This window comes from Scardinius erythrophthalmus, assembly GCF_964197995.2.
Source record: "Scardinius erythrophthalmus genome assembly, chromosome: 1".
NCBI lineage: Eukaryota > Metazoa > Chordata > Actinopteri > Cypriniformes > Leuciscidae > Scardinius > Scardinius erythrophthalmus.
Genome location: NC_138221.1, coordinates 42,906,484 through 42,930,887, shown reverse-complemented (window position 1 = coordinate 42,930,887; position 24,404 = coordinate 42,906,484). Strand labels below are relative to the sequence as shown.

At 40.5% G+C, this 24,404-nt stretch overlaps 1 protein-coding gene and 1 gene segment (V, D, J or C); both read right to left on the bottom strand.

Annotated features, from left to right (window-relative positions):
- LOC308697676 (immunoglobulin heavy constant mu-like) overlaps positions 1–14,171 on the bottom strand; it is a 290,700-nt gene extending 276,529 nt beyond the window's left edge. Inside the window, exons 1-2 of the C gene segment in view lie at positions 14,065–14,171; positions 13,680–13,986 (exon numbers count right to left, since the gene is read on the bottom strand).
- Positions 1–24,404, bottom strand: part of LOC308697650 (immunoglobulin gamma-1 heavy chain-like) — a 460,983-nt gene that overhangs the window by 374,576 nt on the left and 62,003 nt on the right. The gene's annotated exons all lie outside the window — the stretch shown is intronic.

Genomic DNA, 24,404 nt, shown 5'->3' with positions numbered 1-24,404 from the left:
TATGCCCCGTAATCTGAGGGGTGCGAGCGCTGCATCCATGCACTTCGTAAATGTACGGGGTGCCAGGGACAAGCCGAAAGGCAGGACTGTGTACTGATATGCCTGGCCCTCGAAGGCGAATCTCAAAAATCGCCTGTGACGTGACGCTATCTGTATTTGAAAATACGCGTCTTTTAGATCTATTGACACAAACCAGTCCCCCTGGCGGACGTGCGCGAGGATTTTTCTGGTTGTGAGCATCCTGAACTGGCGCTTCATAAGCGCTCTGTTCAACTGCCGCAGATCTAGTATGGGTCTGAGACCCCCGTCTTTCTTGGGCACCAGGAAGTATCTGCTGTACAACCCCCCCTCGCTTTGAGCTTGAGATAGGGGTTCTATAGCCCCTTTGCTCAACAGTTTCAAAATCTCGGTTCGAAGTAGATGGGCTACTTTCGATTCTACCGTGGTCTCGACGCGCGCCGTGAAGCGGCGGGGGCGTCGGCGAAACTGCAGCGAATAGCCTCCTTTTATGACGTTCAGCACCCATCTCGAAACCCCGGGAAGCTTTTCCCACGCAGGTGCGCGAGTAGCTAGGGGCCGGATGCGAAGCGCGCTCTGATCGGCTCGCGATGCAGCGGCTTTTGTGTGCTGTGACATAAGCGTCGCGCTCATGACGTCTGAGGCAGGGGGCGCGCTGATAACAGCGGGCAGAATGCCCGCGCTCGACTCCTCCGCAGTGTTTAGCTGAGAGGAGGAGGGCTGGGCTAGTTTCATGTCTGTGTGTGGGCGTGGGCGCGGAGCGGCGGGCACGTACACCACCTTTGCAGCATTGCTCGCGTGAGCAGAGCATATGCATACGGGTCCTGTATTCACAGGGACCGTGAGACATGTGGGAAGTAGCGTTAGTGGGCACTGGGTAGTGGGCACTTTTGCTACATTTGAAGCGCAATCGATCTGAGTCTATTTTATGTGCGCGCGCCCTGTGTGAAGGGCTGTGCTTGTGTGTAGGAATGGGCGCTGAGTAGCGGGCATTTTTTCTACACATGAAACACCGTCGGCCGTGGCCGGGACACCAGAAAATACACTCTTTAAGGGATTTATCTGGGTAGCCGTAAAAACGGCTTTTGTGTGCAGGCAAGCGGGTAATGGAACCGGCTTGTTGGCTGCTAAATACGCTGGACCAGTCACATTTCCTGGAACTGGACGAGCGGCAAGCTTTGGTGGAAGTCCGGCCGCAGCGGGACTTGGACACCGTCGCTTTCCTAGGCGTGCTAGGATGATTTCGGGGCCTCTGGCTTCAACACAACCTTCTGCCGCGGGCCACGCGGGGCGGGGCGGCGGCCGGATGAGCGAGAGCGCGGTCTCGAGCTCTGGGCTTGGCGGTGTTGAGAAGAGGAGGCGGCGGGCGGAGGCTTAGGCTGTGAGCTCTGAGCAGACGGTTTCGCACGGCCTGCTGCAGAACTGGAGCGCTTCGGGAGGAAGTGCTTCATGGCCTGGGTCGCTTTCTGCACCTCAGCGAACCTATCGGCGAAATCTTTGACCGAGGTTCCGAAGAGGCCGGCAGGGGAAAGCGGCGCGTCGAGGAACGCGGTGCGCTCCGACTCAGACATGTCAGAGAGCGTAAGCCACAGATGTCTCTCAGACACGGTGAGCGAGGCCATGCTCCGTCCGATGGCCTGTGCTGCTGACTTGGTGGCGCGAAGAGCGAGGTCTGTAGCGCTCCTCAAGTCCGGCACACAGATTGCGTCAGGTCCTTTCTCGTCCATCTGGCGGAGGAGATCGGCCTGGTATATCTGAAGCGTGGCCATGGTGTGCAACGCTGACGCGGCCTGCCCGGCGGCGGAGAAAGCGCGGCGGAGCAGAGTCGACGTCGTGCGGCAGGCTTTTGAGGGCAGCGCCATCTTAGCACGCCGTCCAGCGGAGGGCGGGCATAAGTGCGCTGCGATAGCCTCTTCAACCGGCGGCAGGGAGTGGTAGCCTCTGTTCTTTGCGTCATCGACAGCGGAGAACGCCAAAGAGACAGAGGACCGAGTCCTGGTTGAAAAAGGGGAGTTCCAAGATTTAGCGACTTCTTCATGAAGCTCAGGAAGAAAGGGCGCTGGCTTGGATGCAGGTGAAACGCGCTCCCCAGGCAGGAAGAAGCCGTCCAGCCGGTTATGAGCAGGCTGCTCAGGCGTGGTCCACTCGAGGCCGAGGCTCGCCGTGGCCTGAGTGAGCACGCGCATGAGCTCCGCCTCAATGCTCGCTCTCTTTCCCGTAGAAGCACGGGCAGGAGGGGTGGGGTCCTCAGAGCCCGCCCAATCCTCACTGCCTGATGCTATGAGAGAGCAGGAATCCTCCTCTCGAAGCAGCGCATCGATCTCATCAGCGTCATCGACAGAAGCGGCGGCAGACCGCGGCCGCTGTCCGTCCGTGAGCGAAGCTGATGAAACCAGAGAAGCAGGCGGGCGCACCGGCGAGCTTTGACGGCTGAGAGAGGGCTCCGGGATCCGCTGAGCGCGGCGCTTTTTACGGCGCGGCACAACAGCAGGTGTGGGCGCAGTCTCGGTGAACAGTGCCAAGCGAGTCCTCAGAGTCGCTAAAGGCAACAGCTCGCAGTGATGGCAGCCGCCATCAGCGAGCGCGAGAGCTGCGTGTTCTTGACCCAGGCAGGAAGCGCAGATGACATGGCGGTCCCCGTCGCTGAGTGGGGCTCTGCACGAGCCACAAGCAGGCATCTTGAAAAAGACGCAGCTCTTTTAGATAGTGTGAGTCGCGCCGGCGAACACACACACACAGAGTAAGAAAAAGGATATGGGCGCTGGATAGCGCAGCAGGAAGGCGATGAAGGCGGCGCGGCCAGCAGCTTCTCGACTCGTCCCGCTGAGGTGCTCCTTCGACAGCGCGGGTTCTTCTCGGATCCAGCGATGTGAGTTGCTTCGCTGAAGGATGAAAAATCAGAGAATTAATGCCTGCGAGCGGTATTTATAGACCTAAGCCACGCCCGTTTCGGCGGGACGTGACGCAGAGGGCGCGAAGCGCCCTCATTGGGTCTGACGTCACTCTAGGTCTCGCTCGATAGGCTTAAGCAGTTGCCAGCAGACCAGCCAATAGGCGCGCGAGCTGCCTCGCCTATGTCTGTATGCTGCCGCAACGCGTTTTACATTAATGCAAAATTAAAGGATAATTTTGTTGGCTTCAGTATTCTCGTGGAAAAGGATTTTCCCCTAGCGTATTCTACGCAGTACGAGAGTATCTCTCGTAAGAGAACTTATTTGTTTATATTCATAGTGATAAAGTTAGGTATTTTATTACATGTGATTCTGACATGATGTCACTGTATGTACTGCGCTCCCTCCTCTCCACTTGTCTCAGGTAATAAATGCGTCTTCCAGCTGAGCCTGAGCGTTTGGCGTCGCGCGTTCATGTGTTTTGGGGGCGTGACTTTGGAAGGAGCTCAGAAGGGAGGGGGTGGGAGTGAATGGAAATAATGAGCTGTGTTTATTGCAGATTAAAAGGTCTACAGTCACTCGATTTTTATATTCTCTTTTTCAGAGTACTTACATTTTAATTATGTATTGGTATATAAAGACAGTTTAAACAAATTTGGAATGTTTTTTTTTTTGAAAAATATTACCTACCCTAGCTTTAAAAGTGCCCGTATAGTTGCAGAAACACCCATAATATATATTAGTATTGTGATACATTTCTACAATAAACTTTTATAAATGTTTTATTATTAATATAAATTATAGTAATATATTAATACAAGTTATATTTATTTTTTAACCGAAACATAACAAATAGTATTTTGTTTCACAGACTCAAAACAATAATGTTTGATGTCATAACATTAAGTCCACTTGGTGTGTGTGTGTGTGTGTTAATGTGTCTGAATATGATCATGAGCATGAAGCAGGTATTGAGTGTGTTGATCACTGTGTTGATGATTTACAGATCTGTTTTTGTCAGTTGCTCACATTAGGCTGAGCCACTGTGTCTGTCTTTGCACAGTAATACACAGCTGTGTCCTCAGTCTGCAGGCTGCTGATGTCTAAGTACAGCACATTCTGGTCTGTGTCTCTGGAAATAGTGAAGCGACTCTTGAAGGAATTTCCAGAGTCTACTGATCCACCACCCCATATGATCCCAATCCACTCCATGGCTTTTCCAGGAGACTGCCTGATCCAAGCTGTGCCATAGTCTTTGAGGGCATATCCAGAGATCTGACAGGACAACCTGACTGATTGACCAGGAGCTTTAATCTGTGCAGGAGACGAGGTCAGTGAGATGCCAGAAACATCTGTAAAAGACAACATTAACAACATACTGTGAGAGTCAGTCCAAACTTCGTCTCATTTCATCTGTTTCTAACTATATCAATATTTGAATAGTCAGCAACAGAAAGATTCACTTTTCTGATGTGACTGAATGAATCCACTCACATGGCACAAAGGCACATAAAACAAGTAGAATTTGACTCATGATTGATTTCCGAATCAGACAGGACATCCACAAAGCTTTTGTCCTAGTGACTGATCTACTCGAAGGAACTGACACTCTTATTTATTCATGTGGATGGTGAACATTTGCATATTAAAAAGCTGGAAAATGACTTTCTCCTAGAGCTGCTGTACAGCCACAAAATAATAATTTGCATTCATTTCCTGTTATTACTGTAAAGCTTTGAAACAATCTGAATTTGTAAAAAGAGCTATATAAATTAAGGTGACTTGACTTGATTGTTAACTGAGTTAAATCAGGATATGATTTTGTAGCTTCTGTGTCCTAAAATGCTTTGGTAACACTTTACAATAACAGGGCATGAATAATCATGTACTAATACCTGAATTAATAGTTACTTATACATGAACTCATGATTAGTGAAGATATTAGAGAAATTACCGTATGGACAGGAGGAGAAGCTCGCGGGCAATCGGGGGACGTGGAGGCAAAATGACAAAGTAATTAATCAGAATACTTAGCAAAAGTTGCTCCTGCTGCTAGCTCATGGACACCTCCTACTCACACTCTCTGTCTCTGCAAGTTTCGGAAGGGAATGATTCAGATTTCTCTTGGCACAGCTACTAGAAGACAGACGGGTTGCTCACGTCACATCTACGTCGTCAAGCTCAGTTTGAGTCTGCGCAGTACGCTCAACCCCCAGGAAGTGAGTGCTTCTAATTGACTTCACTTGTCTCCGTTGAATCCTATGGGGTCGCTGTGTCCAGTTTATATACTGTCTATGGTTTGTTATCCTATATGGTAATGCTGGCATTTTAATCTCATAAATGTTGACTGCTTTGGTAAACAGAATTAAGAATTAAAGACCTGTTAGCACGTATGTTGTATTTGGGAGTTTTCAGGAGGTTATGTACAGTAATTAACTTTATTTTTTGTTTAAATGTATATGCTTTGATTAGCATTAGCTTATAGCTTATGCCCTATTTTACATGTAAACGTGCCTTATGTGTGTCTTTACAGGTATGTTTGGCCTTTATGTTAAGTCCATATATGTTTACTTGTATAAATAAAAATAAAAGGACTACACATAATTTTTATCTTTGTTTTTTTTGTAACATGGGTGTAAAGGAATAAGGATGGCACTCTTATTGTATATGTTTATTCATATTTTAGTTAATGATTTGTCAGTGCGTCATTGTGTCATGACTTAACTTGAGGAGGCACATCATACTTAATTCATTATTTTTACTATTAAAGCACTGTAAAAAAAATTACATCCCCAAGTCAAAAATTTCAAGTGACCGATAACATCTAAATTTTTCAGTTAGTCTGACGTATTATTTCTCATTGAGCCAATGTTAACAGACTATTGCAACAAGAATTTCACTTGGGCCAATTGAAAAAATTTAGATGTTATCGGTCACTTGAAATTTTTGATTTGGGAGGGTTAGAATTTTTTTACAGTGAGGGTTAGTTCACCCAAAAATGAAAATTCTGTCAGTAATTACTCACCCTCATGTTGTTCCAACCCCGTAAGACTTTCGTTCATCTTCGGAACACAAATTAAAATATTTTTGATGAAATCTGAGAGCTGTGTCACTCCTTCATAGGCTGCTATAGGTAATTGCATCTGCCGGCCCAGAAAAGTTAGTAAAGACATCGTTAAAATAGTCCAAGTGACTACAGTGGTTCACCCTTAAGTTAATCAAGCGATGAGAATTCATTTTGTGCGCAATAAATAAATAAATAAATAAAAATAACGACTTTATTCAACTATTCATTTTCTTCTGTGTGGGCCTCTGACATGAGTTCACGAGAGCGCCACGACGCATGCACAAGAACTGAGAAGAAGCATTGCTGAGCCTCCTCCGACCAGACAAAATCTGAGCCCTGTCTGATGCGAGTGTACACAGACAGAGGTTCAACTTCTGCGGCAAAATTAGGAATTTTATTATACCGCGATAGCAGCCAGATGAAAGAGTGGAGTTGGGGTGCATCTTTTTGGGCTGGTGCATGAAAAAGTATCTTAAACAGGTTGAATTCCTTGCACATTCACCGTCTGGCGAATGTGCAAATAATTTAAAATAATAAATAAATTATTTATTTTGGCTTAAAACTGGACAAAATCCATACATAAAAGATCATCAGGCAAGGGAAAGTTTTTTATTTTATTTTAGGGTGAACTATACTTTTAAGGGCCAGATTTACTAATAGGGCAAATTAGCATGAGAGTGCAAAAAACAAAAAAGTGCCTGGTGGTAAAACTTTTGTTAAGCGTGTCAGAGAGGTTCTGGGTTCTTTTTTTCTCATTAAAACCAAAAGTGTTCATCACCAGTGATTGTATATTAAGATGCATGGACATGTTTGTGTGCATTTTGTTTTTCTGATTTCACTGGAATTAATAGAATCCCCACAAAGGCGTTAAGCAATAGGTTGAAGCACTCGTCTGTGTGAAGAGCATAAAGAATCTGATAACAGCGGCAACAAACGCTCAACATGGTTTAAAAAACATAAAATTCCAGCTCCAGATCACCAAAACGAACTAATTGCTAATCAAATGGAGATTTTTCGTACATCCATGCAGCAAGATGTTTCAAAAGGTGGTGGAGAGAAAATCGACTGGGGAAAATCGACTGTCTCACCTGCAAAGTACGCCTATGTCAGACAATGAAGCTATATTTGGTGCATTTCATTGAAATTATGTTTTGTGCCTCTCATTCGTATGTAACGTACAATACAACATAACAATGCTCACTACAGAGGATTTTTTTAGCCTACATCTCATAAATTGGTATACATGTTCTTTTTATTGGCAGTTTATCATTACATAAGATATACATATTGGCTAGTCTACCTATGAAAATATTTTTCTATAGTAGAAAACTAACTGTTTTAAACTAACACAATTTTACTGTAATTGCTCAGATGATATTTGTGATTTGTGAGAAAAGTAATTAATGTAAAACTGTTTTACTTGTTACGTTGTAAAGCTCCAGTTGATTATATTTACATAAATACAGACAAACATTTGTTTGTTGCATTCAGATTTTTGTACAGTACTGTAGTTGTATTTGTCACTGTGACTCTCTTGCACAATAATATACAGCAGTGTCTTCATTCTTCATATTATTCATCTGCAGATACATCTGTTTCTTGCTGTTGTCTCTGGAGATGGTGAACCGTCCCTGAACAGACTGAGAGTAGTATATAGAACCACCACCAGATGAGATGTATGCCAGCCACTCCAGACCTCCTCCTGCAGCCTGTCTGATCCAGGCCAAGTGCGGGTCACCACTAAATCCAGAGGCTGTACAGGTAAGTCTGTGAGATCCTCCAGGTTTAATGACCGCTGACTCAGACTCAGTCAGTGTCTGACACCAACAGACTGAAAAATGAACAGTTCAACATTAACATTTACAACAGCACACATGAATATATGTCTGATTGCCAACAGGTTTTCAGGAGCCTTTCTTACATTCTGTGAGAGCAAACATGAAGATGAAACACAGTTTAGACACAATATCCATTGCCATGTTATGAAAATAGGAACTTGATGCAGGAAAGTCATAAACAAGTTTTGTGTCTGTAGATGAATAGAGTGGGGGCTTTTAAAGGGGAGAAGGAGAAGTAGGTTTGCATAGGCTGCCCTCTAAAGGTACATTTACATTTACTGTGTCCTTATTAACCTCTGTAACCATGTCTGCCTTTCAATGTATTGTTTGTTTATTCTTATTTACTACTTCAGAGATAGTATCTAATTATGAATAATAATAATAATAATAATAAATGTATATAGCTAAAGTTTATACTATTATTGATTCTGCACTGTTTATAATGAAACCCTTTTTAAAAGATAATCATTCAAAAATCACACAGTGATATGCTATAGAGCTCAACTACATTTTAAGTTGAGATTGATTGTATTCTAGCTAGAAATTGACATTTCTTTCTTTAAAATTATATATCATTACATTGGGTAAATATGAACAAAGAAGCCTGTAAAAATAAATCTGCATTTTTAACCCTTTTGATCTTTTATTAAAAAAATTCTAAAGTCTAATCTTATTTAATGGCAGCTCTGAGTCTTCTCATTTAATGCCTGATGAGTTTGGAGAACACCTGACAAGAGATCAGAGACCATTCCTACATACAGAATCTCTCCAGATCCTTCAAAGTCCTTCAAAGTCCTAGGTCCATATTGGTACACTCATAGGGTTGAGGTCAGAGGACTGGGATGGCCATTGCAGAAGCTTCATTTTGTGGTCAGTATGTTTCAATCCACCTATTTTTATGCGCAAATAAGGTTTGTTGTTCAGGAAAGGAGGAGGCAGGAACCAGCAAACATTTCAGCACTTTAATAATAAAATAAACCAACGCAAAATGAAAATAAAGCGGCAGCCCCCATACGGTCGACTGCCGCACACACATAAACAAAACATAATGTAAATGTCCCAGGCCTGGTCCTCTCTTGTCTTGCCCTGTCATTGCTCTTCTTTTTATTCATCCAGATCACCTTCCGTGAGGCTCCAGGCCAAGAATTCAAGCAGAGGCTTGAAATGTGTATCTGTTTGGTATTTGTATCTGGCCAAGATGTTCAGGACCTCTGGCAGAAAAATAGGTCCACATCATTAAAGATCCAGCAGTGTAACTGTGGTCATGGGGTATGTTTTATCCCTGTTTGCACCAAACCCATCTGCCAAAAATATATTTTTTTGTTTCATTTGACTATAGAAGCCAGCCCTGTTTCTTCGAGTAGCGTCTGACAACTGAATATGCTGGAGTTTGTTTTTGGATGAGAGCAGAGGATTTTTCTTGAAACCCTCCCAAACAATATGTGGTGATGTACTGTAGGAGCTGAATCTATCAGAGCTATATTCTTTGGTTTTAGTCATTGCGATGGATGATTGCGGGAATTTGGCCTTTGTATTTCCTCATATTTACACTCCTGTGGAACAAGAAGTCATGGCTGGACAATTTCATGTTTCCTAGTCAACCAGTTGTTGTTGTTTTTTTTATATTAATGGGAATATACTTCAGAGATATTATACTCATAATAATTTATATGCCAATAATTGTAGCCAACGTGTTTTGGAGAACAACATATATTTCATAATGTGATCCACGCGATGTTAGTTTCACAGTCATCTTTGATCATATTTACCAAGGGTGCCAATCATTTTGACATATCATACAGATTTAACAAGCATTAAAGGTCACTTATTTGTATGCATTAGATCAATGCTTACAAAGACCTGCATGAAGAAGTAGTTAAGGATTTAAATCAATATTTTAATAAAGTAAAAATCAATAAAGTGGCTTGTTACAAAAGTATCAAGTGCTCTTGAGCCCTCAGAGACATGAATAGTTTTTGTGCAGCCCTGCAGTCTTTTGTCTTACTGTGAATCTCTTGCACAGTAATAAACAGCTGTGTCTTCAGTCTTCAGGCTTTTCACCTCTAAATACAGCATGTTTTTACTGGTGTCTTTGGTGATGGAGAACTGGCCCTGTAGAGACTGAGCATAATATGCACTTGAGCCAGTGTCTATATATCCGATCCACTCGAGTCCTCTCCCTGGTTTCTGACGGATCCAGTGCATGTAATAGCTGCCCATTGAGAATCCAGAGACACCGCAGGACAGAGTGACTGATTCTCCTGGTCTTTTCACCACAGAATCTGAGGAGGTCAAAGACTGACCACTGACACCTGAAATACAGAGGAAAATCATGTTAGATGATTTAGAACAATGAAATAATAATCTTCTACAAATGGAAGTTTCTCACATGCAATAATCATCAGTAGGAGTCCATATAGTAGCATCTCCATTACAACAGAAAGAGGCAGTAAAACAGTTATAGGTTACACTGAAGCTGTTTTAGTCACTGAACACATGCACTGACTGAAAGTTCAGCTTATAACACAATCTTTCAGGAGTCGGGGAGACGTTGACCCTTCCCACAAAATCATTTGCATCTTTTGGAGGTTTGCAGACTTACACTGTAGTTTAATGGAGTAATCTGCAAATTATCACAGTAGACAAGGGAAAAAATCTTGACCAACATTGGATAAGTGAGAAAAGATATATTACTTTATCAGTGTACACCTTTGTTCTATAATTTATTCATGGTTTGTTATTTGTTATTGAGTCAATGTTTCAGAGATGCAACCAGAGCACCAGAGCATCTACAGTGGAAAGATGCATATTTGGGAATTCACCAGCACTGTCCAGTGACAGGCCATTTTTTTAGATGTCTATAATTTCTAAACTAATTTCTAGTTTAGAATGAATATTTGTTTTTTAGTATATTGTTGTTGGTCCCTCTCCTTTCCGGATTAGTGTGGGCATAAGTCAGTTTCAGTAACTGGTTGTGATTCCACATGTATCTGCCTTGTAGGCCGGATTTGTAGTTTATTAGGATGTATTTAAAGACACCCTTTGGTGACAATCAAGTTTTCAATGTTGTTTATATGTCTATGTGTTTTTTTTTCTTTTTATAATATGCTTTTAGACAAACCATGTGCAAATTCATGTCAACACCATTGCTGAGTATTTTCTCCTTAAAACTGCAGTGAACCAAAAACGTGGTTTGAAATCACCGGTGTTTTTTACATCACAAACTACCTTGTAACCATTCACGTCAACGTGCGGGTGGGCTTTAGCATATCATTACTATATTGCAAAGCAGGGGAGTCTCATGATTTTCTCCACTGACGTTCTGAGTTGCTCAAAGCGTTTGTAAGGATGCTTATTTTTAGAAGGCAGCTGTCTGTCTCTGAGATGGCGAACGGGAACATGGTTTGTGTAACATTAGCAACACATTATTAGCTGTTTGATAACGTACTCAGGCAAAAGACTAATCATATTAATTGCCTTTATGTGTTCGACATTGTAGAGAGCGATACATAAAACACATTACCATTCTGATACACCGACTTGTACGACCCTGTATGATTCATTATTTCACTTCTTCTTCTGAATCAGTTTCTGGTTCAAACATATATGGCTGAATTAAACCAGTACTTCTACTTGCCATTGTGCAGCATTTAAGTTGACTGAATGGATCTCTGAGCTGGTGTGAGTGATTGAGTGGAGGCGGGGCTAATTTGCATGTTGCAAGTTTAATTTTTATTTATTTATATCTTAATCTTTTATTTAAATAAGCTCCATCCTGACAATACCCATGTATTAGTTGAATTAACGAAGTTATGTGGTAGAAAAAAATAATCCAGTCCACTATTAATATAAGGGAATGTATGCTGAACAGATACTGTGGAAAACAGATGTCATTATGATTAAAAATAAGGAATCATTTTAATATTAACGGGTTTTTGTATTTAATACATACAAAACACTTCAGACAGGCCTTATGTCACTTCAGAGGCTCTTCCCTTTTTTCAGTGTTACTCAGCCATGTCCACCTCATTTCTTATGAGTTTTTGTACAGCTGCCTGTATTAGTGTTTCCACAGTGTCTCTTGCACAGTAATACACTGCAGTGTCTTCAGTCTTCAGCTGATTCATGTGCAGATAGAAATTAGAGCCGTCCTTAGTTGCTGTGAACCTGCCCTGGACTGACTGAGCTGAGCTCTTAGAAGAATCTGAATAATAATAAATAATCCATTCCAGTCCTTTTCCAGGTGCCTGACGGATCCAGTGCATCTCAGTGCTACTAAGAGTGAATCCACTACATGCACAGGTCAGTTTGTGGGAACCACCTGGAGCCACAACTACTGACTGTTCAGACTGTGTGAGCACAACCTGAGAGTCAATACCTGTGGATAAACAATAAACATTTTTTTTACAAATAATTAGGATCATGTATTTATTTACAATAAGAAAAGAGTTTATTTTGTTCAGGGAATATACTTACCAGACACTGCGGCCAGCAACAACAACAGATACAAAGTGAACATGATTTATATCAAGGCTGAACTAGTGATGAGTTCTCCAGTCAACAGTGCAGTTGTTTAAATATGAAACAGACATCAGATAATTTGCATAGAAACCCCGAATTAGCAAAAAACTAGATCTTGTGGCCATAAAGGGTCATTTCATGAACAATAGTGCCACATCTTGATATGGATATAACAATGTCCTTCTGCAGCATCAATACATGTGATTATTTTCAAAGCAGGCAGGAGCATGAAGCCTCATCTGAGTTCCATTAAAACAGATGTGATGTTGTGTTATGTTTATGTGAAAGTGAATAAAGGACTGTAGTTGTAGAGTTCAGTGTGCAGTAGTTGAATGTGTACAGGCAAACAGATCAGCCCTTTTCCACCATTGAGCCATTGTTATCACGTCTTGTATAGCACAAATAGTGGACCAGACACCTATGAAATTAAAGGTGATATTGCGTGATTCACACTCATGTGCTTTGTTGTTAATACATTGGATATTATTTAAATTCTGTTGCTTTTATATGAAAATAAATAAAACAAGACACCCAAAAGTACTGCATTGACACCAACAGATTGAAAAACAGTTCAACATTAACATTTAAAACATGAATAAGTCTGATTGTCAACAGGTTTTCAAAAGCCCTTCTTACATTCTGTGAGAGCAAAAACAAAGATAAAACACAGTTTAGACACAATATCCATTGCCATGTTATGTAATAAGTAACCTGATGCAGTAAAGTCACAAATGAGTAGATTAATAAAGTATGTTAATGAATACAGTGGGGCTTAAAAGGGAGGACAAGTTTGCATAGGCTGCCCTCTAAAGGTTTCTATTTTCTGTAACCTTAATAACCTCTGTAACCATGTCTGCCTTTCAACACATTTTTATTCTTATTTACTAGTTCAGAGACATAGTAGCTAATTATGAATTTTTACAAAAATGTTTATATATATTTTCCTAAAGCTTCTTTACAACTTGTTGCATGATTTCTGAAAACCTGTCCAAAAGATCAGCATTTATTAAAGATATTCAATAATATGAATGTACTGTAACATTTAACTTTCCAGTTGTTAAAAAAAAAAAAAAAAATCACACATTGGAATGCCATAGAACTCAGCTGCATTTTAATTTGTGAATGTTTTTTGTTGTTGTTTTGTTGTTGCATGAATTCGGGTATGCTTATAATGCTTGTTGTTCATTTAGAAAGACCTCCACGAAGAAGTAGTTAAGGATTTAAATCAATATTTGAATAAAGTAAAAATCAATAAAGTGGCTTGTTACAAAAGTATCAAGTGCTCTTGAGCTCTCAGAGATCACATTAGTAGTTTTTGTTCATCCCTGCAGTCTTTTGTCTTACTGTGAATCTCTTGCACAGTAATAAACAGCTGTGTCTTCAGTCTTCAGGCTTTTCACCTCTAAATACAGCATGTTTTTACTGGTGTCTTTGGTGATGGAGAACTGGCCCTGTAGAGACTGAGCAAAAATAGTGCCAGTGCCACCATCAATGCGGCCGATCCACTCCAGTCCTCTCCCTGGTTTCTGACGGATCCAGTGCATGTAATAGCTGCCCATTGAGAATCCAGAGACACCGCAGGACAGAGTGACTGATTCTCCTGGTCTTTTCACCACAGAATCTGAGGAGGTCAAAGACTGACCACTAACACCTGAAAAACAGAGGAAAAATCATGTTAGATGATTTAGAACAATTAAATAATAATCTACTACAAATGGGAGTTTCTCACATGCAATAATCATCAGTAGGAGTCCATATAGTAGCATCTCCATTACAACAGAAAGAGGCAGTAAAACAGTTATAGGTTACACTGCAGCTGTTTTAGTCACTGAACACATGCACTGACTGAAAGTTCAGCTTATAACACACTTTCAGGAGTCGGGGAGACGTTGACCCTTCCCACAAAATAATTTGCATCTTTGGAGGTTTGCAGACTTACACTGTAGTTTAATGGAGTAATCTGCAAATTATCACAGTAGACAAGGGAAAAAAAATCTTGACCAACATTTGATAAGTGAGAAAAGATATATTACTTTATCAGTGTACACCTTTGTTCTGTAATTTATTCATGGTTTGTTATTTGTTATTGAGTCAATGTTTCAGAGATGCAACCAGAGCACCAGAGCATCTACAGTGGGAAGATGCATATTTGGAAATTCACCAGCACTGCCCAGTGACAGGCCATTTTTTTAGATGTCTAATTTCTAAACTAATTTCTAGTTTAGAATGAATATTTGTTTTTTAGTGTATTGTTGTTGTTCCCTCTCCTTTCCGGATTAGTGTGTCAGTTTTGGGCATAAGTCAGTTTCAGTAACTGGTTGTGATTCCACATGTATCTGCCTTGTATGCCGGATTTGGAGTTTATTAGGATGTATTTAAAGACACCCTTTGGTGACAATCAAGTTTTCAATGTTGTTTATATGTCTATGTGTTTTTTTTTTAATATGCTTTTAGACAAACCATGTGCAAATTCATGTCAACACCATTGCTGAGTATTTTCTCCTTAAAACTGCAGTGAACAAAGACAGTCTCAAAAACGCGGTTTGAAATCGCTCCATCCTGACAACATCCATGTATTAGTTGAATTAATGAAGTTATGTGGTAGAAAAAATAATCCAGTCCATTATTAATATAAGGGAATGTATGCTAAACAGAACAGATATGCTTATACTTACATACTAAGACATACTGTGGGAAACTGATGTCATTATGATTAAAAATAAGGAATCATTTTAATATTAACGGTTTTTGTATTTAATACATTCAAAACACTTCAGACAGGCCTTATGTCACTTCAGAGGCTCTTCCCTTTTTTCAGTGTTACTCAACCATGTCCACCTCATTTCTCATGATGAGTTTTTGTACAGCTGCCTGTATTAGTGTTTCCACAGTGTCTCTTGCACAGTAATACACTGCAGTGTCTTCAGTCTTCAGCTGATTCATGTGCAGATAGAAATTAGAGCTGTCCTTAGTTGCTGTGAACCTGCCCTGGACTGACTGAGCTGAGCTCTTATAAGAATCTGAATAATAATAAATAATCCATTCCAGTCCTTTTCCAGGTGCCTGACGGATCCAGTGCATCTCAGTGCTACTAAGAGTGAATCCACTACATGCACAGGTCAGTTTGTGGGAACCACCTGGAGCCACAACTACTGACTGTTCAGACTGTGTGAGCACAACCTGAGAGTCAATACCTGTGGAGAATTTTTTTATTTTATTTTTTTTTTACAATAAGTATTGTGTATTTATTTACAATAAGAAAATATTTTTTTTTTTTTTTTTTTTTCAGGGAATATACTTACCAGACACTGCGGCCAGCAACATCAACAGATACAAAGTGAACATGATTTATATCAAGGCTGAACTAGTGATGAGTTCTCCAGTCAACAGTGCAGTTGTTTAAATATGAAACAGACATCAGATAATTTGCATAGAAATCCTGATAGCAAATACTGTAGTTTGTGGAGCTTGAGTCCATTGAGGTTCATTTCAAGGGCAATAGTACCACCTCTTGATATAATTTGCATAGAAACCCTGAATTAGCAAAAACTAGATCTTGTGGCCATAAAGGGTCATTTCATGAACAATAGTGCCACATCTTGATATAGATATAACAATGTCTTTCTGCCGAATGAATAAATGTGATTATTTTCAAAGCAGGCAGGAGCATGCAACCTCATCTGAGTTCTATTAAAACAGATGTGATGTTGTGTTATGTTTATGTGAAAGTGAATAAAGGACTGTAGTGAAGTTGTAGAGTTCAGTGTGCAGTAGTTGAATGTGTACAGGCAAACAGATCGGCCCTTTTCCACCATTGAGCCGTTGTTCTCACGTCTTGTATAGCACAAATAGTGGATCAGACACCTATGAAATCAAAGGCGATATTGCGTGATTCACACTCATGTGCTTTGTTGTGAATACATTGGATATTATTTAAATTCTGTTGCTTTTATAGGAAAATAAATAAAACAAGACACTCAAGTACTGCATTGACACCAACAGATTGAAAAACAGTTCAACATTAACATTTAAAACATGAATAAGTCTGATTGTCAACAGGTTTTCAGAAGCCCCTCTTACATTCTGTGAGAGCAAACATGAATATAAAACACAGTTTAGATACAATATCCATTACCATGTTATGTAATCAGTAACCTGATGCAGTAAAGTCACAAATGAGTAGATTAATAAAGTATGTTAATGAATACAGTGGGGCTTAAAAGGGAGGACAAGTTTGCCTGCCCTCTAAAGGTTTCTATTTTCTGTAACCTTAATAACCTCTGTAACCATGTCTGCCTTTCAACATATTTTTATTCTTATTTACTAGTTCAGAGACATAGTAGCTAATTATGAATTTTTACAAAAATGTTTATATATATTTTCCTAAAGCTTCTTTACAACTTTGCATGATTTCTGTCTGAAAACCTGTCCAAAAGATCAGCATTTAAAGATATTCAATTATATGAATGTACTGTAACATTTAACTTTCCAGTTGTTAAAAAAAAAAAAAAATCACACATTGGAATGCCATAGAACTGAGCTGCATTTTAATTTGTGAATGTTTTTTGTTTTGTTTTGTTGTTGCATGAATTCGGGTATGCTTATAATGTTTGTTGTTCATTTAGAAAGACCTCCACGAAGAAGTAGTTAAGGATTTAAATCAATATTTTAATAAAGTAAAAATCAATAAAGTGGCTTGTTACAAAAGTATCAAGTGCTCTTGAGCCCTCAGAGACATGAATAGTTTTTGTGCAGCCCTGCAGTCTTTTGTCTTACTGTGACTCTGTTGCACAGTAATAAACAGCTGTGTCTTCAGTCTTTAGGCTTTTCACCTCTAAATACAGCATGTTTTTACTGGTGTCTTTGGTGATGGAGAACTGGCCCTGTAGAGACTGAGCAAAAATAGTGCCAGTGCCACCATCAATGCGGCCGATCTACTCCAGTCCTCTCCCTGGTTTCTGACGGATCCAGTGCATCCAGTAGCTGCCCATTGAGAATCCAGAGACACCGCAGGACAGAGTGACTGATTCTCCTGTTTTTTTCATCACAGAATCTGCAGGAGGTCAAAGACTGACCACTAACACCTGAAAAACAGAGGAAAAATCATGTTAGATGATTTAGAACAATGAAATAATAATCTTCTACAAATGGAAGTTTCTCACATGCAATAATCATCAGTAGGAGTCCATATAGTAGCATCTCCATTATAACAGAAAAAGCCAGTAAAACAGTTATAGGTTACACTGAAGCTGTTTTAGTCACTGAACACATGCACTGACTGAAAGTTCAGCTTATAACACAATCTTTCAGGAGGCGGGGAGACGTTGACCCTTCCCACAAAATAATTTGCATCTTTGGAGGTTTGCAGACTTACACTGTAGTTTAATAGCCTGGCTAACATCAGACCACTTTCTCTTTGAGACGTGGTCTGGATACTACATGTTCATTTTCTCGTATTTGAGGCGTGGTTTACGAATGCCCAGACCCGTTTATTGGGCACTACAAATGTCTATCAAATGCGCCTGTACGTAGCTTATAGAGCTGGTAAGTCCCGCCCCTTCCGCAAAACCCCGCTGGACCTCAAAATTGAAAAACCGTCAATGCAAGTGAATGGGAGAAAATAATTATTTTCTGGTCCCGTTTGAATTGTGCCATGAATGTGAACATATGTTGTCTGTGAATTTTTTATATAACTTTTCGTGTAAAGAATGATACAATTTAGCGGGTAGAAGTTTGATACGGTTAGATTTTGTGTGAGAGCACTTTGTGGACTACAACTCTCGACGCGTTTGAAACGTCAACACCACTAGCACACGGACACTAGCTCACGGATCCCGCTAAACATGGCTGTGTCTTTGATGCACTTCACCGCCTTCTTTCAGGGAGAGGACAAAATCGTTGAGGTTGGTGAAAACCACGGGTAAATCAACTTTATGGGGTGACGTCACATAGGCGATATGTAGTCTTTCTCGTTATGTCTTTTCCACAACTGCTAGCCGAAGAATCATACCATATACTGTCAAACTCGTAACATGAAAAGTTATATAAAAAATTCACAGACAACATATGTTCAATTCATGGCACAATTCAAACGGGATCAGAAAATAATTATTTTCTCCCATTCACTTGCATTGACGGTTTTTCAACTTTGAGGTCCAGCGGGGTTTTACGGAAGGGGCGGGACTTACCAGCTCTATTGCCAATCGTTTCAAATTATACCAGATGACGTAAGTAGAGCGACAGATATTCAACGAAGAAGACGACGATGGGTCAGAGATTTATGTGTACACCAGAGAGTCCTGCACGGGTCCGATTTTGTAAATCCGCACCTGACCCGTTTTCCGACAGCAGCACTAATAAAAATCTGCACCGACCCGCTTAAAATAGAACCGACACCCGACCCGCACCCGAAATAAAATCAGTTTAGACTATCACATTATAGACACTTACAAAAATGTTTATTGCCAGGTCATACAGAAGTTATTACACGACAATTATCACAAGGACAACTTCAGCCGAAGCTGTCAAAAGGCCGATACATGAAGAACATGGCTAACGTTACCACACAAATCGAACAGACGCGGCTACACCACTATATGCCACGCAATTTCGTCTAGCCTACATCTGACAATTTTGGGTTCAAACACGCCCTGCACACCACACATAGGCCTACTAACAGTGTTAAATATGAAAAATACCGTTCGATAGAACGGCTTTGTTACCAGTTATCTGCATGCTTCCTCAGGGATGAAGTTCCACATTTGCGGCTATCCAACACGAAAATGTTTGCAGCAAAGCTTTGTAAAATATTTTCTTCAGATAACTCCAAATTTCTCCCACACACTGGACTTGATTTTTGATGACGTATTGTCGACAACTTTACAATCTCCACTAGCTATTCTTTTCTTCAACTCCTCAGCATCCATCTCGACGACTGCAAGCAGATCGCGCGCGCGGTTATGATGAATTTTTAAAAGTGGAAGTAGCCTAGGTAACGTTATAGATCCTGGGAGGGGTGGTGCGTCGGCACAAATAAACTGATGTGGATTTTAAATTATTTTATCAACTTGAAATACAGGCATATTTTTGTAGATGTGTTTGCTTGCTAAACTAAATATGCATATATTTTTACGTCTGTCATGTTGGATCCATAGATAAACAAACTGCTTCGGTGTGTCGCATATACTTCGTCATCGTCTTGCTGCTCCCTCCCCGTTCTGTGATTGGTTCCCTATTTCAGGGGAAAAATTAGCCCATGGTAGCCAGACTACCTTGCAGCTGAATAAAATCGCGCTGCTTAAGGCAGTATGGGGAAACCCAGGCTAGTAGTTTAATGCAGTAATCTGCAAATTATCACAGTAGACAAGGGAAAAAACCTTGACCAACATTTTGATAAGTTAGAAAAGATATATTACTTGGTGGTGGTGGCGCAATGGATAAGACACATGCCTTTGGTGTGAGAGACCCGGGTTCGAATCCACTGTGAGACACCAATGTGTCCCTGAGCAAGACACTTATCCCCTAGTTGCTCCAGAGGCGTGCGACCTCTGACATATATAGCAATTGTAAGTCGCTTTGGATAAAAGCGTCAGCTAAATGAATAAATGTAAATGTAAATGTAAATTACTTTATCAGTGTACACCTTTGTTCTGTAATTTATTCATGGTTTGTTATTTGTTATTGAGTCAATGTTTCAGAGATGCAACCAGAGCACCAGGGGCCAGTTGCACCAACAGGGCGTACGCCTGGTCTTAAGGTAAGTAGGTCTTAACTCAGCATTCTAAGTCCGACCTAAAAGTTACGACCGTTGCACCATCCAGGCTTAAGTCCTCTTCTCGCTAAGACCGGGCGTAAATCTTACGCCTAGTCAGTAGCAGGCGTAAATGCAAAATCTAGGCATATAATAGCGTTAATAGCCGTTATCCGATAATGTTTCTATAGTAACCACTTCGTAACCACATAAGTAAATACAGTAGTAAAGACATGGCGCGCCTTATATAACGTTACAGACTTTACAATGAGCGGGCTTTTAGACGGAAGAGAGTTATTCGGGACAGAAGCAATCCATTGGACCTTTACAATGATGAGGAGCTGATAGAGAGGTTTCGATTCTGTCGGAGGGATATATGAACTTGTTGAAGAGCTGTCATCCGACTTACAGTATGTATCGGACCACAACGCAGCATTGACACCAGTATTACAGCTATTAATAGCGCTACGTTTTTATGCAAATGGTGCGTTTCAAAACACTGTTGGAGATATGATTAATGTCCACAAATCCACCGCATGTCGGGCCATCCGCAGAGTGTCACTGGCACTGAGCTGTCGCCTTCCGCGATCTGCTCACCGCCCTTAGTTTACAGCGTAACCTAGCAACGCGCGCTGCTGGTCAAGAACACATGAACGCGCAACGCTAAGACCAGGCGTAGTTAAGCCTAGGCTTAAGTTTGGTTGGTGCAACAGACGTTAGGTCAACTCTAAAGACTGGTCTTAACTAAGACCTACTTAGCAGTTAGGACCAGGCTTAGTAAAGCCCTGTTGGTGCAACTGGCTCCAGAGCATCTACAGTGGAAAGATGCATATTTTGAAATTCACCAGCACTGCCCAGTGACGGGCCATTTTTTTGTCTAATTCCTAAAGTAATTTCTAGTTTAGAATGAATATTTGTTTTTTAGTATATTGTTGTTGTTCCCTCTCCTTTCCGGATTAGTGTGTCAGTTTTGGGCATAAGTCAGTTTCAGTAACAGGTTGTGATTCCTCATGAATCTGCCTTGTATGCCAGATTTGGAGTTTATTAGGATGTATTTAAAGACCCACTCTCAGCAACAGATACAAAGTGAACATGATTTATATCAAGGCTGAACTAGTGATGAGTTCTCCAGTCAACAGTGCAGTTGTTTAAATATGAAACAGACATCAGATAATTTGCATTGAAATCCTGACAGCAAATACTGTTGTTTGTGGAGCTTGAGTCCATTGAGGTTCATTTCAAGGGCAATAGTACCACCTCTTGATATATATATATTTTTATTTTCGTTACAGCTGGCACGAGCATGTGACTTAGTCTGAGTTTCTTCAAACAGATAAACAGTGACGTGTCCTGGTGAGAGTGGGTACAGGACTGTTTTAGGAATGGGCAGAGTCCCATTACTACAGCTGTGTCTTTAGCCTCTGCAATGTTCTGTTGTTAAGACAGACTCTAGAGAGCTATTCACTCTTTTTATGTTAAAAACATCACCAAACAACAGAATAACATAAGCTTTATTGAAATGTTCTTATTCAAATATGAAAATCTCCAGAAATGCTGTTTTCTAACTCAATCATTATTTAATGTGAAAATATCTCTTTATACTGTCTTGGCAGTTTTTGTGCACAGTGCTGCAGTCATTTCAGTCACAGTGCTTCTCTGCAAAATAAAACATGATAAATGTGTGTAAATTCAGATAAAAATAAAGCATTATATTATGAGCATTAAAGACTGGAATCAAACATCGAGAAGCCAGTAACAGTATGTAAATCCCAAACCGTTATGCTCCATATTGTTGTACTGAATTATCGAGCTGTACAGGGATACAGAACTTATTATGAAGGTTCAAGAGGAAGATGAATTTGCATAATCTAATTAAATATTCAGTTTCGGATGTACTGAATTTGAATAAGGGTTACTGAATATTACTGAATCAGATATATATAATGGATCCATACAAGGCATACAGAGTAATGAACTAAAATCTTTGTATTTCGAACTCTATTATTTATTTGTTTAGTTGTTTGATAGTATTATTCTGGTATCTTTAAATGATTTTAAATTAAAAACAAATAAATTAATAATTAACATGGTTTGGTGTCATATTCGTGTGTGTGTGTGTAATAATTTTGTTTTTCTTTTTTAATAATAAAGAAATGATTTTATTTAAATAATTAAAACAATTATTTCCACAGTTTGTTTTCAATAGTAATGATAAAGAGTTCTTAACGTGTCTGATGATTAAGGTCTTACCATGGCATTCAACTTCCAATCTAGTCATGCATGTTAAGTGTTAAGTGACTGGTTAAACTGGTTAATACCATTAAACTGGTATTCATCACAGTGCCTGTATACCGAACACAATAATACACAGCCGTGTCCTCAAATTACAGATTTTGTCCTTTAAGATATACTGTGCTTGTAGATGTGTCTCTGGAGATGGTGAACTTATTTTTCAGTGAGTCCTTGTAGTCTATTCTACCACCAGCATGGATCATGCCAATGAACTTGAGGATCTTCCCCTGAGCTTGTCTAATCCAGGAAGGTGCCTTGGAGCCATCACTGAGAGCATAACCTGATACTTTACAGGACATGGTAAAAGATTCTCCAGGTTTTACAGAAAGTGAGCTTGGTTGGTTGTGCTCCACAGTGCTGCACACATCTGCAAATTAAGCACAAATAACGTCATTTTGAAATGGACTTTTTGTGGTTATTATGGATGTATCAATGTTGAACAGTTTAATGCTGCTCTAAAAACCTTGAAGAATTTTACTCACAAGGCATGGCAGACATTAGGAGTACAGACAGATAAAACATGATTTTATGAGTGGTTCTTCTTCTCTGCTTTGTGGGAGCACAAGAAATATTCACAGCCAAGGCTGGGCTGGGTATATAAATACTGGAGAATTTGCATTGAGTATTGGAGACAGTTCCACCATGTGTGAATATTAAAGGGATAGTTCACCAAAATAAAATAACATTCTGTCATCATTTACTCACTCTCATATAATTTAATCTAATTTAATAATTTAAGCGCAGATATGAGATTTTTCTCGTGAGTGTTTTTTGTGTGGTGCCATATGAATGATCCTGCGTCTCCTCACATAGGATGTAATTCACTGGGAGCTGGTCTTAATCTATAGCCATGTAAAAACATGGAGAGCGGCTGCAGGAGGTGCACTTAGGGCGCACCGTTAGATCGCCACTAACAGATGTGCGGAGGGGATTTGGTATTAATATACCATGGCTGGGTTTTGTTGGCGAACTGCGCGACACGGTTTCGGTTCACAGCAGCATTAAGACGATGGAAGGGGCATGTTCCTTTAGTATTTCTTAACTTCGACATGATTCTTTTTATCTCATGTATTATTCATTAGTATGTATGAAAGAATGTCAGAAATTGCGTCTCATGAACTGTGTGGTGGAATTACATTCACAGCTCAGAGTAACAGGTTAAGTGATTCAGCCTTTTATTTCAAATGGTTGAATACATTGAAGTTGTGAAGAAAATGGCAAAATAGCATTACTTACACAAAGTCAAACAATAATAAGCCCCTTTCACACAGAGATTCCGGAAAATACACGGATAAAGTGACCCGGGATTTGACCCGGGTTCATTTGATTTTGATTCATTCACACTGCCAGTGATTTTCTGGAATCAGAGAGTGCGTTCACACACAACCCGTAAAAATCCCGTAAAGACACGTGACATCGATGTGACTTGTAATGTCTCAGCAGCGTCTTAAGTTTGCTTATGAGCTGCGATTTCCACGCTTGTGCATTTTTTTTCTATGATTCGATCTTGTGCATTTTTTTTCTATGATTCGATCATAAACTTTCGCATTACGTACCGTTTCACAGCTGGCGAACGATCCTGGCTTCAGCGTCATCACTACGACACGGCATTATTACGGCTTTTGTTAACACAGCGCGCGTTCCGGGACTGAACACTGCAATGTTACTAGGTCCCCAACCCGGCATCGATGCCGGCATCAATCCCGGGTCGTGTTTGCGTTCACTCAGAAGGCGTTCTGCCAATTTATCCTGCCCGGGATCATCGCACTGTGTGAAAGGGGCTATAATGACATTACAGGTGGTCTAGCCAGAATAGAAAATCTCTGCAGACTGTCATGTTTCGGTCTAGGGCATAATTGACCAGCGTTTAAAAAAAATTGTCGATGGTGATATCATCAGCAATTTGTGAAACCAATGTCACACATACATCTGATACATATGTAGGCTACACATAGTGTACACAGAGTAGCCTACACATACAGAGTACTTCGGTAACTCCAAACCCATTGCTACAATCAGAAATCACG